Source organism: Oryza brachyantha, chromosome 6 (assembly GCF_000231095.2).
Source record: "Oryza brachyantha chromosome 6, ObraRS2, whole genome shotgun sequence".
NCBI classification, from domain to species: domain Eukaryota; kingdom Viridiplantae; phylum Streptophyta; class Magnoliopsida; order Poales; family Poaceae; genus Oryza; species Oryza brachyantha.
Window position 1 is genome coordinate 10442388 of NC_023168.2, and position 18445 is coordinate 10460832.

Here is an 18445-nt window from a genome sequence, read left to right on the forward strand (position 1 = left end):
ACAACTTCGCCATAAATACAAAGTCAACAAACAGTCGACTTCTAACTTTGGGATAACTACACAAATATTATCCACTTGGTTTACACTTCGTGCTTGAACACAACATCGGTATCCAATCATTCGAGCATGAATGGTACAGATGGTTTGCATGAACAACTTGGGCATTCATGCAAAGTCAACCAAGATTCGACCACTAACTTTGTGGCAACTATACAAATCGTGTATCCACTTGGTTTACACTTCGTGCTCGAACACAACATAGGTACCAAAACTGTCGAGCCTGAATGGTACACATGGTTTCCATCAAAAACTTCACCATTCATACAATGTCAACCAAGATTCGACAACTAACTTCGGGATAACTACACAAATTGTGTATCCACTTGGTTTACACTTCGTGCTCGAACACAACTTCGGTACCAAAACTTTCGAGCATGAATGGTACACATGGTTTCCATCAACAACTTTGCCATTCATACAAAGTAAACCAAGATTCGACTTTTAACTTCGGGATAACTACAGAAATATCATCCACTTGGTTTACACTTCGTGCTCGAACACAACTTCGGTACCCAAACTTTCGAGCATGAATGGTAGACATGGTTTCTGTCAACAACTTCGCATTTATACAAAGTCAACCAAGATTCGATTACTAATTTCGGGATAACTACACAAATTGTGTATCTACTTGGTCTACACTTCGTATTCAAACACATCTTCGGCACCCAAACTTTCGAGGATGAATGGTACACATGGTTTAAATCAACAACTTCGCCTTTCATACAAAGTCAACCAAGACTCGACTACAAGCTTTGCGAAAACTACACAAATCATGTATCTACTTGGTTTACACTTCGTGCTCGAACACATCTGCGGTACCCAAACTTTCGAGCATGAATGGTACACATGATTTCCATCAACAACTTCGCATTTATACAAAGTAAACCAAGATTCGATTACTAATTTCGGGATAACTACACAAATTGTGTATCTACTTGGTTTACACTTCGTATTCAAACACATCTTCGGCACCCAATCTTTCGAGCATGAATGGTACACATGGTTTAAATCAACAACTTCGCCATTCATACAAAGTCAACCAAGATTCGACTACAAGCTTTGCGAAAACTACACAAATCATGTATCTACTTGGTTTACACTTCGTGCTCGGACACATCTGCGGTACCCAAACTTTTGAGCACGAATGGTACACATGGTTTCCATCAACAACTTCGCCATTCGTACAAAGTCAACCAAGATTCGACTACTAACACTTCGATAACTGCACAAATCGTGTATCCACTTGGTTTACACTTCATGCTCAAACACAACTTCGGTACCCAAACTTTCGAGCATGAATGGTACACATGGTGTCCATCGACAACTTCGCCATTCATACAAAGTCAACCAAGATTCGAATACTAACTTTGTGATAACTACAGAAATCGTGTATCCACTTGGTTTACACTTCGTGCTTGAACACAATTTCGGTACCCATACTTTTGAGATTGAAGGGTACACATGGTTTGCATCCACAACTTCGCCATTGATACAAAGTCAACCAACATTCGACTACAAACTTCGGGATAACTACACAAATTGTGTATCCACTTGGTTTACACTTCGTATTCAAACACAACTTCGGTACCCAACTATCGAGCATGAATGGTACACCTGGTTTGCATCAACAACTTCGCCATTCATACAAAGTCAACCAAGATTCGAGTACTAAATTCGGGATAACTATACAAATTGCGTATCCACTTGGTTTACACTTCGTATTCAAACACAACATTGGTACCAAAACTGCCGAGCATGAATGGTACACATGGTGTCCATCAAAAACTTCGCCATTCATACGAAGTCAACAAAGATTCGAATACTAACTTTGTGATAACTACACAAATCGTGTATCCACCTTGTTTACACTTCGTGCTCGAACACAACATCGGTACCAAAACTGTCGAGCATGAATGGTACACATGGTTTACATCAAAAACTTCGCCATTCATACAATGTCAACCAAGATTCGACAACTAACTCCGGGATAACTAAACAAATATTGTATCCACTTGGTTTACACTTCGTGCTCGAACACAACTTCGGTACTTAAACTTTCGAGCATGAATTTTACACATGGTTTCCATCAACAACTTCTCCATTCATACAAAGTCAACCAAGATTTGACTTTTAACTTCGGGATAACTACAGAAATAATATCCACTTGGTTTACACTTCGTGCTCGAACACAACTTCGGTACCCAAACTTTCGAGCATGAATGGTACACATGGTTTCCATCAACAACTTCGCATTTGTACAAAGTCAACCAAGATTCGATTACTAGTTTCGGGATAACTACACAAATTGTGTATCTACTTGGTTTACACTTCGTATTCAAACACATCTTCGGCACCCAAACTTTCGAGCATAAATGGTACACATTGTTTAAATCAACAACTTCGTCATTCATACAAAGTTAACCAAGATTCGACTACAAGCTTTGCGAAAACTACACAAATCATGTATCTACTTGGTTTACACTTCGTGCTCGAACACATCTGCGGTACCCAAACTTTCGAGCATGGATGGTACACATGGTTTCCATCAACAACTTCGCCATTCATACAAAGTCAACCAAGATTCGACAACTAACTTTGCGATAAGTGCACAAATCGTCTATCCACTTGGTTTACACTTCGTGCTCGAACACAACATCGGTACCCAAACTATCGAGCACGAATGGTACACATGGTTTCCATCAACAACTTTGCCATTCATACAAAGTCAACCAAGATTCGACTTTTAACTTCGGGATAACTACAGAAATATCATCCACTTGGTTTACACTTCGTGCTCGAGCACAACTTCGGTACCCAAACTTTCGAGCATGAATGGTACACATGGTTTCCATAAAAAACTTCGCATTTATACAAAGTCAACCAAGATTCAATTACTAATTTCGGGATAACTACACAAATTGTGTATGTACTTGGTTTACACTTCGTATTCAAACACATCTTCGGCACCCAAACTTTCTAGCATGAATGGTACACATGGTTTAAATCAACAACTTCGCCATTCATACAAAGTCAACCAAGATTCGACTACAAGCTTTGCGAAAACTACACAAATCATGTATCTACTTGGTTTACACTTCGTGCTCGAACACATCTGCGGTACCCAAACTTTCGAGCATGAATGGTACACATGGTTTCCATCGACAACTTTGCCATTCATACAAAGTCAACCAAGATTCGACTATTAACTTTGCGAAAACTACACAAATCATGTATCTACTTGGTTTATACTTCGTGCTCGAACACATTTGCGGTACCCAAACTTTCGAGCATGAATGGTTCACATGGTTTTCATCAATACCTTCGCCTTTCATACAAAGTCAACCAAGATTCGACTATTAACTTTGCGATAACTACACAAATCGTGTATCCACCTTGTTTACACTTCGTGCTCGAACACAACATCGGTACCCAAACATTCGAGCTTGAATGGTACACATGGTTTGCATCAACAACTTCGCCATTCAAACAAAGTGAACCTAGATTCGACTACTAACTTTCGGATAACTATGCAAATATTGTATCCACTTGGTTTACACTTCGTGCTCGAACACAACATCGGTACCCAAACTATCGAGCATGAATGGTACACATGGTTTCCATCAACAACTTTCGAGCATGAATGGTACACATGGTGTCCATCAACTACTTCGCCATTCATACAATGTCAACCATGATTCAAATACTAACTTTCTGATAACTACACAAATCGTGTATCCACTTGGTTTACACTTCGTGCTTGAACACAACTTCGGTATCCAAACTTTTGAGCATGATTGGTACACATGGTTTGCATCAACAACTTCGCCATTCATACAAAGTCAACGAACATTCGACTACTAACTTCGGGATAACTACACAAATTGTGTATCCACTTGGTTTACACTTCGTATTCAAACACAACTTCGGTACCCAAACTTTCGAGCATGAATGGTTCACATGGTTTCCATCAATACCTTCGCCATTCATACAATGTCAACCAAGATTCGACTATTAACTTTGCGATAACTACACAAATCGTGTATCCACCTTGTTTACACTTCGTGCTTGAACACAACATGGGTACCCAAACTTTCGGGCTTGAATGGTACACATGGTTTGCATCAACAACTTCGCCATTCATCTAAAGTGAACCAAGATTCGACTACTAACTTCGGGATAACTATGCAAATATTGTATCCACTTGGTTTAGACTTCGTGCTCGAACACAACATCGGTACCCAAACTATCGAGCATGAATGGTACACATGGTTTCCATCGACAACTTCCGAGCATGAATGGTATACATGGTTTCCATCATCAACTTCGCCATTCATACATAGTCAACCAAGATTCGACTACTAACTTCGGGATAACTACACAAATTGTGTATACACATGGTTTACACTTCGTGCTCAAACACAACTTCGGTACCCAAACTTTCGAGCATGAATGGTACACATGGTTTCCATCGACAACTTCGCATTTGTACAAAGTCAACCAAGATTCGATTACTAATTTCGGGATAACTACACAAATTGTGTATCTACTTGGTTTACACTCGTATTCAAACACATCTTCGGCACCCAAACTTTCGAGCATGAATGGTACACTTTGTTTAAATCAACAACTTCGTCATTCATACAAAGTTAACCAAGATTCGACTACAAGCTTTGCGAAAACTACACAAATCATGTATCTACTTGGTTTACACTTCGTGCTCGAACACATCTGCGGTACCCAAACTTTCGAGCATGAATGGTACACATGGTTTGCATCAACAACTTCGGCATTCATACAAAGTCAACCAAGATTCGACTTCTAACTACGGGATAACTACACAAATATTATCCACTTGGTTTACACTTCGTGCTTGAACACAACGTCGGTATCCAATATTTCGAGCATGAATGGTACAGATGGTTTGCATCAAAAACTTCGCCATTCATGCAAAGTCAACCAAGATTCGACTACTAACTTTGTGACAACTATACAAATAGTGTATCCACTTGGTTTACACTTCGTGCTCGAACACAACATCGGTACCAAAACTGTCAAGCCTGAATGGTATACATGGTTTCCATCAATAACTTCGCCATTCATAAAAAGTAAACCAATATTCGACTAGTAACTTCGGGAAAACTACACAAATTGTGTATCCACTTGATTTACACTTCGTGCTCGAACACAACATCGGTACCCAAATTTTCGAGCATGAATGGTACACATGGTTTCTAACAACAACTTTTCCATTGATACAATGTCAACCAAGATTCGACTACTAACTTCGGGAAAACTACAGAAATATTATATCCAATTGATTTACACTTCCTGCTCGAACACAACTTCGGTAGCGAAACTTTCGAGCATGAATGGTACAGATGGATTGCATCAACAACTTCGCCATTCATAAAAAGTCAACCAAGATTCGACTACTAACTTCGGGATAACTACACAAATATTGTATCCACATGGTTTACACTTCGTGCTCGAACACAACTTTGGTACCAAAACTTTCGACCATGAATGGTACACATGGTTTCTGTCAACAACTTCACCATTCATACAAAGTCAACCAAAATTCGTCTTCTAACTTCGGGATAACTACACAAATATTGTATCCACATGGTTTACACTTCGTGCTCGAACACAACTTTGGTACCAAAACTTTCGAGCATGAATGGTACACATGGTTTCTATCAACAACTTCACCATTCATACAAAGTCAACCAAGATTCGACTTGTAACTTCAGGATAACTACCCAAATATTGTATCCACTTGGTTTACACTTCGTGCTCGAACACAACTTCTGTACCCAAACTTTCGAGCATGAACGGTACGCATGGTTTCCATGAACAACCTCACCATTCATAAAAAGTCAACCGAGACTCGACTAATAACTTTGGGATAACTACACAAATCGTGTATCCACTTGGTTTACACTTCATGCTTGAACACAACTTCGGTTCCCAAACTTTCGAGCAGGAATGATACACATGGTTTCCATCAACAACTTCGCCATTCATAAAAAGTCAACCAAGATTCGACTTGTAACTTCGGGATAACTACCCAAATATTGTATCCACTTGGTTTACACTTGGTGCTCAAACACAACATCGGTTCCCAAACTTTCGCGCACGAATGGTACACATGGTTTCCATCAACAACTTCGCCATTCATACAATGTCATGATAGATTCGACTACTAACTTCGGGATAACTATACAAATTGTGTATCCACTTGGTTTACACTTCGTGCTCGAACACAACATCGATACCCAAATTTTCAAGCATGAATGGTACACATGGTTTCTAACAACAACTTTTCCATTGATACAATGTCAACCAAGATTCGACTACTAACTTCGGGAAAACTACACAAATATTGTACCAATTTATTTACACTTCCTGCTCGAACACAACTTCGGTAGCGAAACTTTCGAGCATGAATGGTACACATGGATTACATCAACAACTTCGCCATTCATAAAAAGTCAACCAAGATTCGACTACTAACTTCGGGATAACTATACAAATATTGTATCCACATGGATTACACTTCGTGCTCGAACACAACTTTGGTACCAAAATTTTCGAGCATGAATGGTACACATGGTTTCTATCAACAACTTCACCATTCATACAAAGTCAACCAAGATTCGACTTCTAACTTCAGGATAACTACCCAAATATTGTATCCACTTGGTTTACACTTCGTGCTCGAACACAACTTCCGTACCCAAACTTTCGAGCATGAATGGTACACATGGTTTCCATCAAAAACCTCTCCATTCATAAAAAGTCAACCGAGACTCGACTAATAACTTTGGGATAACTACAAAAATCATGTATCCACCTGGTTTACACTTCATGCTCGAACACAACTTCGGTTCCCAAACTTTCGAGCAGGAATGATACACATGGTTTCCATCAACAACTTCGCCATTCATAAAAAGTCATCCAAGATTCGACTTGTAACTTCAGGATAACTGCCCTAATATTGTATCCACTTGGTTTACACTTCGTGCTCGAACATAACATCGGTATCCAAACATTCGAGCATCAATAATGATACACACGGTTTCCATCAACAACTTCGCCATTTATACAATGTCAACCAAGATACGACTACTAACTTCGGGATAGCTACAAATTGTGTACCCACTTGGTTTACATTTCGTGCTCGAACACAACTTCGGTACCCAAACTTTCGAGCATGAATGGTACACATGGTTTTCATCAACAACTTCGCCATTCATATAAAGTCAACCAAAATTTGACTTCTAACTTCGGGATAACTACACAAATAATGTATCCACTTGGTTTACACTTTGTCCTTGAACGCAACTTCGGTTTCAGAACTTTCGAGCATGAATGCTACACATGGTTTGCATCAACAACTTCGCCATTCATACAAAGTCAACTAAGACTCGACTTCTAACTTTGGGATAACTACACAAATCGTGTATCCATTTGGTTTACACTTCGTGCTCGGAGACCACTTCGGTACCCAAACTTTCAAGGATAAATGGCACACATGGTTTCCATGAACAACTTCGCCATTCATGCAAAGTCAAACAATATTCGACTACTAACTTCATGATACCTGCACAAATCGTGTATCGACTTGGTTTGCACTTCGGGCTCGAACACAACTTCGGTACCAAAACTTTCGAGCATCAATGGTACACATGGTTTGCATCAACAACATCACCATTCATACAAAGTCAACCAAGATTCGACATCTAACTTTGGGATAACTACACAAATCGTGTATCCACTTGGTTTACACTTCGTGCTCGAACACAACTTCGGTACCCAAACTTTCGAGCATGAATGCTACACATGGTTTCCATCAACAACTTCGCCATAAAAACAATGTCAACCATGATTAGACTACTAACTACGGGATAGCTACACAAATCGTGTACCACATGGTTTACACTTCGTGCTCGAACACAACTTCGGTACCCAAACTTTCGAGGATGAATGGTACGCATGGTTTCCATTAACATCTTCGCCATTCATACAAAGTCAACCAAGATTCGACTTCCAACATTGTGATAACTACACAAATCGTGTATCTACTTGGTTTACACTTCGCGCTCGAACACAACTTCGGTACCCAAACTTTCGAGCATGAATGCTACAGATGGTTTCCATCAACAACTTCGCCATTGGTACAATGTCACCAAGATACGACTACTAACTTCGGGATAGCTACGAATTGTGTACCCACTTGGTTTACACTTCGTGCTCGAACACAACTTCGGTACCCAAACTTTCGAGCATGAAAGGTAGACATGGTTTCCATCAACAACTTCGCCATTCATACAAAGTCAACCAAGATTCGACTTCAAACTTCGGGATAACTACACAAATATTGTATCCACTTGGCTTACACTTCGTGCTCGAACACTACTTCGGTACCCAAAATTACAAGGATGAATGGTACACATGGTTTGCATTAACAACTTCGGCATTAATACAAAGTCAAACAATATTCGACTACTAACTTCGAGATAACTACACACATCGTGAATCTACTTGGTTTACACTTCGCGCTCGAACACAACTTCGGTACCCAAACTTTCGAGTATGAATGCTACAGATAGTTTCCATGAACAACTTCGCCATTTATACAATGTCAACCTAGATACGACTACTAACTTCGGGATGGCTGCAAAATATGCACCCACTTGGTTTACACTTCGTGCTCGAACACAACTTCAGTACCCAAACTTTCGAGCATGAATGGTACACATGGTTTCCATCAACAACTTCGCCATTCACACAAAGTCAACCCAGATTTGACTTCTAACTTCGGGATAACTACACAAATATTGTATCCACTTGGCTTACACTTCGTGCTCGAACACAACTTCGGTACCCAAACTTTCGAGCATGAATGCTACACATGGTTTCCATCAACAACTTCGCCATTTATACAATGCCAACCAAGTTATGACTACTAACTTCGGGATAGCTACAAATTGTGTACCCACCTGGTTTACACTTCGTGCTCGAACACAACTTCAGTACCCAAACTTTCGAGCATTAATGGTACACATGGTTTCCATCAACAACTTCGCCATTCATATAAAGTCAACCAAAATTGGACTTCTAACTTCGGGATAACTACACAAATAATGTATCCACTTGGTTTACACTTAGTCCTTGAACGCATCTTCGGTTTCAAAACTTTCGAGCATGAATGCTGCACATGGTTTCCATCATGAACTTCACCATTGATACAAAGTCAACCAAGATTCGACTTCTAACTTTGGGATAACTACGCAAATATTGTATCCACTTGGCTTACACTTTGTGCTCGAACACTACTTCGGTACCCGAAATTTCGAGGATGAATATTACACATGGTTTGCATTAACAACTTCGGCATTAATACAAAGTCAACCAATATTCAACTACTAACTTCGAGATAACTACACAAATCGTGTATCGACTTGGTTTGCACTTCGTGCTTGAACACAACTTTGGTACCAAAACTTTCGAGCGTCAACGGTACACATGGTTTGGATCAACAACTTCGCCATTCATAAAAAATCAACCAAGATTCGACTTCTATCTTTGGGACAACTACACAAATCGTGTATCCACTTGGTTTACACTTCGTGCTCGAACACAACTTCGGTACCCAAAGTTTCGAGCACGAATGGTACACACAGTTTCCATCAACAACTTCACCATTCATACAAAGTCAACCAAGATTCGATTACTAACTTTGCAATAAATACACAAATCGTGTATCCACTTGGTTTACACTGCATGCTCGAACACAACTTCGGTATCCAAATTTTCGAGCATGAATGTACACATGGTTTCCATCAACAAGTTCGCCATTCATATAAAGTCAACCAAAATTTGACTTCTAACTTCGGCATAACTACAAAAATAATGTATCCACTTGGTTTACACTTTCGTGCATGAATGGTACACATGGTTTCCATCAACAACTTCGCCATTCATACAAAGTCAACCAAGATTCGAGTTCTATCTTTGGGATAACTACAGAAATCGTGTATCCACTTGGTTTACATTTCGTGCTCGAACACAATTTCGGTACCCAAACTTTCGAGCATGAATGCTACACATGGTTTCCATCAACAACTTCGCCATTCAAACAATGTCAACCATGATTAGACTACTAACTTCGGGATAGCTACACAAATCGTGTACCACATGGTTTACACTTCGGGCTCGAACACAACGTCGGCACACAAACTTTCGAGGATGAATGGTACACATGGTTTGCATTAACAACTTCGCCATTCATACAAAGTCAACCAAGATTCGACTTCTAACTTTGGGATAACTACACAAATCGTGTATCCACTTGGTTTATACTTCGTGCTCGAACACAACTTCTGTACCCAAACATTCGAGCATGAATGCTACACATGGTTTCCATCAACAACTTCGCCATTTATACAATGTCAACCAAGATACGACTACTAACTTCGGGATAGCTGCAAAATATGCAACCACTTGGTTTACACTTCAGGCTCGAACACAACTTCAGTACCCAAACTTTCGAGCATGAATGGTACACACGGTTTCCATCAACAACTTCGCCATTCATATAAAGTCAACCAAAATTTGACTTCTAACTTTGGGATAACTACACAAATAATGTATCCACTTGCTTTACACTTCGTCCTTGAACGCAACGTTGGTTTCAAAACTTTCGAGCATGAATGCTACACATGGTTTCCATCAACAACTTCGCCATTCATACAAAGTAAACTAAGATTCGACTACTTACTTTGGGATAACTACACAAATCGTGTATCCATTTGGTTTACACTTCGTGCTTGAACACAACTTCGGTACCCAACCTTTCGAGCATGAATGGTACACATGGTTTCCACCAACAACTTCGCGATTCATACATAGTCAACCAAGATTCGACTTCTAACTTCGGGATAACTACACAAATATTGTATCCACTTGGCTTACACTTCGCGCTCGAACACAACTTCGGTACCCAAACATTCGAGGATGAATGCTACACATGGTTTCCATCAACAACTTCGCCATTCAAACAATGTCAACCATGATTAGACTACTAACTTCGGGATAGCTACACAAATCGTGTACCACATGGTCTACACTTCGTGCTCGAACACAACTTCGGTACCCAAACATTCGAGCATGAATGGTACACACGGTTTCCATCAACAACTTCGCCATTCATACATAGTCAACCAATATTCGATTACTAACTTCGGGATAACTACACAAATCGTGTATTGACTTGGTTTGCACTTCGTGGTCGAACACAACGTCGGTACCAAAACTTTCGAGCGTCAATGGTACACATGGTTTGCATCAACACCTTCACCATTCATATAATGTCAACCAAGATTCGACTAGTAACATTGGGATAGCTACACAAATCATCTATGCACGTGGTGCACACTTCGTGCTCGAACACAACTTCGGTACCCAAACTTTCGAGCATGAATGGTACACATGGTTTCCATCAACAACTTCGCCATTCATATAAAGTCAACCAAAATTTGACTTCTAACTTTGGGCTAACTACACAAATAATGTATCCACTTGGTTTACTCTTCGTCCTTGAACGCAACTTCAGTTTCAAAACTTTCGAGCATGAATGCTACATATGGTTTCCATCAACAACTTCGCCATTCATACAAAGTCAACTAAGATTCGACTACTATCTTTGGGATAACTACACAAATCGTGTATCCATTTGGTTTACACTTCGTGCTCGAACACAACTTCGGTATACAAACTTTCGAGCATGAATGGTACACATGCTTTCCACCAACAACTTCGCCATTCATACATAGTCAACTAAGATTCGACTTCTAACTTCGGGATAACTACACAAATATTGTATCCACTTGACTTACACTTCGCGCTCGAACACAACTTCGGTAACCAAACATTCGAGGATGAATGGTACACACGGTTTGCATTAACAACATCGTCATTCATACAAAGTCAACCAATATTAGACTACTAACTTCGCGATACCTACACGAATCGTGTATCGACTTGGTTTGCACTTCATGCTTGAACACAACTTCGGTACCAAAACATTCGAGCGTCAATGGTACACATGGTTTGCATCAACAACTTCCCCATTCATACAAAGTCAACCAAGATTCGACTTCTAACTTTGGGATAACTACACAAATCGTGTATCCACTTTGTCTACACTTCGTGCTCGAACACAACTTCCGTACCCAAACTTACGAGCATGAATGGTACACATGGTTACCATCAACAACTTCGCCATTCATACATAGTCAACCAAGATTCAACTTCTAACTTCGGGATAACTACGCAAATATTGTATCCACTTGGCTTACACTTCGTGCTCGAACACAAATTCGGTACCCAAACTTTCGAGGATAAATGGTACACATGGTTTGCATTAACAACTCCGCCATTCATACAAAGTCAACGAAGATTCGACTTCTAACTTTGGGATAACTACACTAATCGTGTATCCATTTGGTTTACACTTCGTGCTCGAACACAACTTCGGTAGCCAAACTTTCGAGGATGAATGTACACATGGTGTGCGTTAACAACTTCGCCATTCATGAAAAGTCAACCAAAATTCAACTACTAACTTCAGGATACCTACACAAATCGTGTTCCGACCTGGTTTGCACTTCGGGCTCGAACACAACTTCGGTACCAAAACTTTCGAGCATCAATGGTACACATGGTTTGCATCAACAACTTGACCATTCATACAAAGTAAACCAAGATTCTACTTCTAACTTTGGGATAACTACACAAATCGTGTATCCACATGGTTTACACTTCGTGCTCGAACACAACTTCGGTACACAAACTTTCGAGGATGAATGCTACACATGGTTTCCATCAACAACTTCGCCATTCAAACAATGTGAACCATGATTAGACTACTAACTTCGGGATAGCTACAAAAATCGTGTACCACATGGTTTACACTTCGTGCTTGAACACAACTTCGGTACCCAAACTTTCGAGTATGAATGGTACACATGGTTTCCATCAACAACTTCGTGATTCATACATAGTCAACCAAGATTTGACTTCTAACTTCGGGATAACTACACAAATAATGTATCCACTTGGTTTACACTTCCTCCTTGAACGCAACTTCGGTTTCAAAACTTTCGAGCATGAATGCCACACATGGTTTCCATCAACAACTTCGCCATTCATACAAAGTCAACTAAGATTCGACTACTAACTTTGGGATAACTACAGAAATCGTGTATTCATTTGGTTTACACTTCATGATCGAACACAACTTCGGTACCCAAACTTTCGAGCATGAATGGTACACATGGTTTCCATCAACAACTACGCCATTCATACATAGTCAACCAAGATTCGACTTCTAACTTCGGGATAACCACACAAATATTGTATCCACTTGGCTTACACTTCGCGCTCGAACACAACTTCGGTATCCAAACATTCGAGGATGAATGGTACAGATGGTTTGCATTAACAACATTGCCATTCATACAAAGTCAACCAATATTCGACTACTAACTTCGCGATACCTACACAAATCGTGTATCGACTTGGTTTGCACTTCGTGCTTGAACACAACTTTGGTACCAAAACATTCGAGCGTCAATGGTACACTTGGTTTGCATCAACAACTTCACCATTCATACAAAGTCAACCAAGATTCGACTTCTAACTTTGGGATAACTACACAAATCGTGTATCCACTTGGTTTACACTTCGTGCTCGAACACAACTTCGGTACCAAAACTTTCGAGCGTCAATGGTACGCATGGTTTGCATCAACAACTTCGCCATGTATACAAGGTCAACCAAGACACGACTAATAACTTCGGGATAGCTACACAAATTGTGTACCCACTTGGTTTACACTTCGTGCTCGAACACAACTTCGGTACCCAAACTTTCGAGCATGAATGGTACCCATGGTTTGCATGAACAACTTCGCCATTCATATAAAGTCAACCAAAATTTAACTTCTAACTTCGGGATAACTACACAAAAAATGTATCCACTTGGTTTACACTTCGTCCTTGAACGCAACTTCGGTTTCAAAACTTTCGAGCTTGAATGCTACACATGGTTTCCATCAACAACTTCGCCATTCATACAAACTCAACTAAGATTCGACTTCTAACTTTGGGATAACTACACTAATCGTGTATCCATTTGGTTTACACTTCGTGCTCGAACACAACTTCGGTACCCAAACTTTCGAGGATGAATGGTACACATGGTGTGCATTAACCAACTTCGCCATTCGTGCAAAGTCAACCAATATTCGACTACTAACTTCAGGATACCTACACAAATCGTGTTCCGACTTGGTTTGCACTTCGGGCTCGAACACAACTTCGGTACCAAAACTTTCGAGCATTAATGGTACACATGGTTTGCATCAACAACTTCGCCGATCATACATAGTCAACCAAGATTCAACTTCTAACTTCGGGATAACTACGCAAATATTGTATCCACTTGGCTTACATTTCGTGCTCGAACACAAATTCGGTACCCAAACTTTCGAGGATGAATGGTTCACATGGTTTGCATTAACAACTCCGCCATTCATACAAAGTCAACCAAGATTCGACTTCTAACTTCGGGATAACTACACAAATAATGTATCCACTTGGTTTACACTTCGTCCTTGAACGCATCTTCAGTTTCAAAACTTTCGAGCATGAATGCTACACATGGTTTCCATCAACAACTTCGCCATTCATACAAAGTCAACTAAGATTCGACTTCTAACTTTTGGATAACTACACTAATCGTGTATCCATTTGGTTTACTCTTCGTGCGCGAACACAACTTCGGTACCCAAACTTTCGAGGATGAATGGTACACATGGTGTGCATTAACAACTTCGCCATTCGTGCAAAGTCAACCAAGATTCGACTACTGACTTCAGGATACCTACACAAATAATGTATCCACTTGGTTTACACTTCGTCCTTGAACGCAACTTCGGTTTCAAAACTATCGAGCATCAATGGTACACATGGTTTGCATCAACAACTTTGCCATTCATACAAAGTCAACTAAGATTCGACTTCTAACTTTGGGATAACTACACAAATCGTGTATCCACCTGGTTTACACTTCGTGCTCGAATACAACTTCGGTACACAAACTTTCGAGCATGAATGCTACACATGGTTTCCATCAACAACTTCGCCATTCAAACAATGTCAACCATGATTAGACTACTAACTTCGGGATAGCTACACAAATCGTGTACCACATGGTTTACACCTCGTGCTCGAACACAACTTCGGTACCCAAACTTTCGTGGATGAATGGTACACATGATTTGCATTAACAACTTCGCCATTCATACAAAGTCAACCAATATTCGACTACTAACTTCGGGATAACTACGTAAATCGTTTATTGACTTGGTTTGCACTTCGTGCTAGAACATAACTTCGGTACCAAAACATTCGAGCGTCAATGGAACACATGGTTTGCATCAACAACTTCGCCATTCATATAATGTCAACCAAGATTCGACTAGTAACTTTCCGATAGCTACACAAATCGGGTATCCTCTTGGTTTACACTTCGTGCTCGAACACAACTTCGGTACCGAAATATTCGAGGACGAATGGTATACATGGTTTCCATCAACAACTTCGCCATTCATATAATGTCAACCAAGATTCGACTAGTAACTTTGGGATAGCTACACAAATTGTGTACCCACTAGGCTTACACTTCGTGCTCGAACACAACTTCGGTACCAAAACTTTCGAGCGTTAATGGTACGCATGGTTTGCATAACAACTTCGCCATTCATACATAGTCAACCAAGATTCGACTTCTAACTTCGGGATAACTACACAAATATTGTATCCAGTTGACTTACACTTCGCGCTCGAACACAACTTCGGTACCCAAACTTTAGAGGATGAATGGTACACATGGTTTGCATTAACAACATCGCCGTTCATACAAAGTCGACCAATATTCGACTACTAACTTCACGATACCTACACAAATCGTGTATCGACTTGGTTTGCACTTCGTGCTTGAACACAACTTCGGTACCAAAACTTTCGAGAGTCAATGGTACACATGGTTTGCATCAACAACTTCACCATTCATATAATCTCAACCAAGATTCGACTAGTAACTTTGGGATAGCTACACAAATTGTGTACCCACTTGGCTTACACTTCGTGCTCGAACACAACATCGGTACCCAAACTTTCGAGCATGAATGGTAAACATAATTTGCATCAACAACATCACCATTCATACAAAGTGAACCAAGATTCAACTTCTAACTTTGGGATAACTACACAAATCGTGTATCCACTTGGTTTACACTTCGTGCTCGAACACAACTTCGGTACACAAACTTTCGAGCATGAATGCTACACATGGTTTCCATCAACAACTTCGCCATTCAAACAATGTCAACCATGATTAGACTACTAACTTCGGGATAGCTACACAAATCATGTACCACATGGTTTACACTTCGTGCTCGAACACTACTTCGGTACCCAAACTTTCGAGGATGAATGGTACACATGGTGTGCATCAACAACTTCACCATTCATACAAAGTCAACCAAGATTCGAGTTCTATCTTTGGGATAACTACAGAAATCGTGTATCCACTTGGTTTACATTTCGTGCTCGAACACAACTTCGATACCCAAACTTTCGGGCATGAATGCTACACATGGTTTCCATCAACAACTTCGCCATTCAAACAATGTGAACCATGATTAGACTACTAACTTCGGGATAGCTACACAAATCGTGTACCACATGGTTTACACTTCGGGCTTGAACACAACTTCGGCACACAAACTTTCGAGGATGAATGGTACACATGGTTTGCATTAACAACTTCGCCATTCATACAAAGTCAACCAAGATTCGACTTCTAACTTTGGGATAACTACACAAATCGTGTATCCACTTGGTTTATACTTCGTGCTCGAACACAATTTCGGTACCCAAACTTTCGAGCATGAATGCTACACATGGTTTCCATCAACAACTTCGCCATTTATACAATGTCAACCAAGATACGACTACTAACTTCGGGATAGCTGCAAAATATGCACCCACTTGGTTTACACTTCAGGCTCGAACACAACTTCAGTACCCAAACTTTCGAGCATGAATGGTACACATGGTTTCCATCAACAACTTCGCCATTCATATAAAGTCAACCAAAATTTGACTTCTAACTTTGGGATAACTACACAAATAATGTATCCACTTGGTTTACACTTCGTCCTTGAACGCAACTTTGGTTTCAAAACTTTCGAGCATGAATGCTACACATGGTTTCCATCAACAACTTCGCCATTCATACAATGTAAACTAAGATTCGACTACTTACTTTGGGAACTACACAAATCGTGTATCCATTTGGTTTACACTTCGTGCTTGAACACAACTTCGGTACCCAACCTTTCGAGCATGAATGGTACACATGGTTTCCACCAACAACTTCGCCATTCATACATAGTCAACCAAGATTCGACTTCTATCTTCGGGATAACTACACAAATATTGTATCCACTTGACTTACACTTCGCGCTCGAACACAACTTCGGTAACCAAACATTCGAGGATGAATGGTACACACGGTTTGCATTAACAACATCGTCATTCATACAAAGTCAACCAATATTAGACTACTAACTTCGCGATACCAACACAAATCGCGTTCCGACCTGGTTTGCACTTCGTGCTTGAACACAACTTCGGTACCAAAACTTTCGAGCATCAATGGTACACATGGTTTGCATCAACAACTTGACCATTCATACAAAGTCAACCAAGATTCCACTTCTAACTTTGGGTTAACTACACTAATCGTGTATCCACATGGTTTACACTTCGTGCTCGAACACAACTTCGGTACACAAACTTTCGAGCATGAATGCCACACATGGTTTCCATCAACAACTTCGCCATTCATACATAGTCAACCATGATTTGACTTCTAACTTCGGGATAACTACACAAATAATGTATCCACTTGGTTTACACTTCCTCCTTGAACGCAACTTCGGTTTGAAAAATTTCGAGCATGAATGCCACACATGGTTTCCATCAACAACTTCGCCATTCATACAAAGTCAACTAAGATTCGACTACTAACTTTGGGATAACTACACAAATCGTGTATTCATTTGGTTTACACTTCATGCTCGAACACAACTTCGGTACCCAAACTTTCGAGCATGAATGGTACACATGGTTTCCATCAACAACTTCGCCATTCATACATAGTCAACCAAGATTCGACTTCTAACTTCGGGATAACCACACAAATATTGTATCCACTTGGCTTACACTTCGCGCTTGAACACAACTTCGGT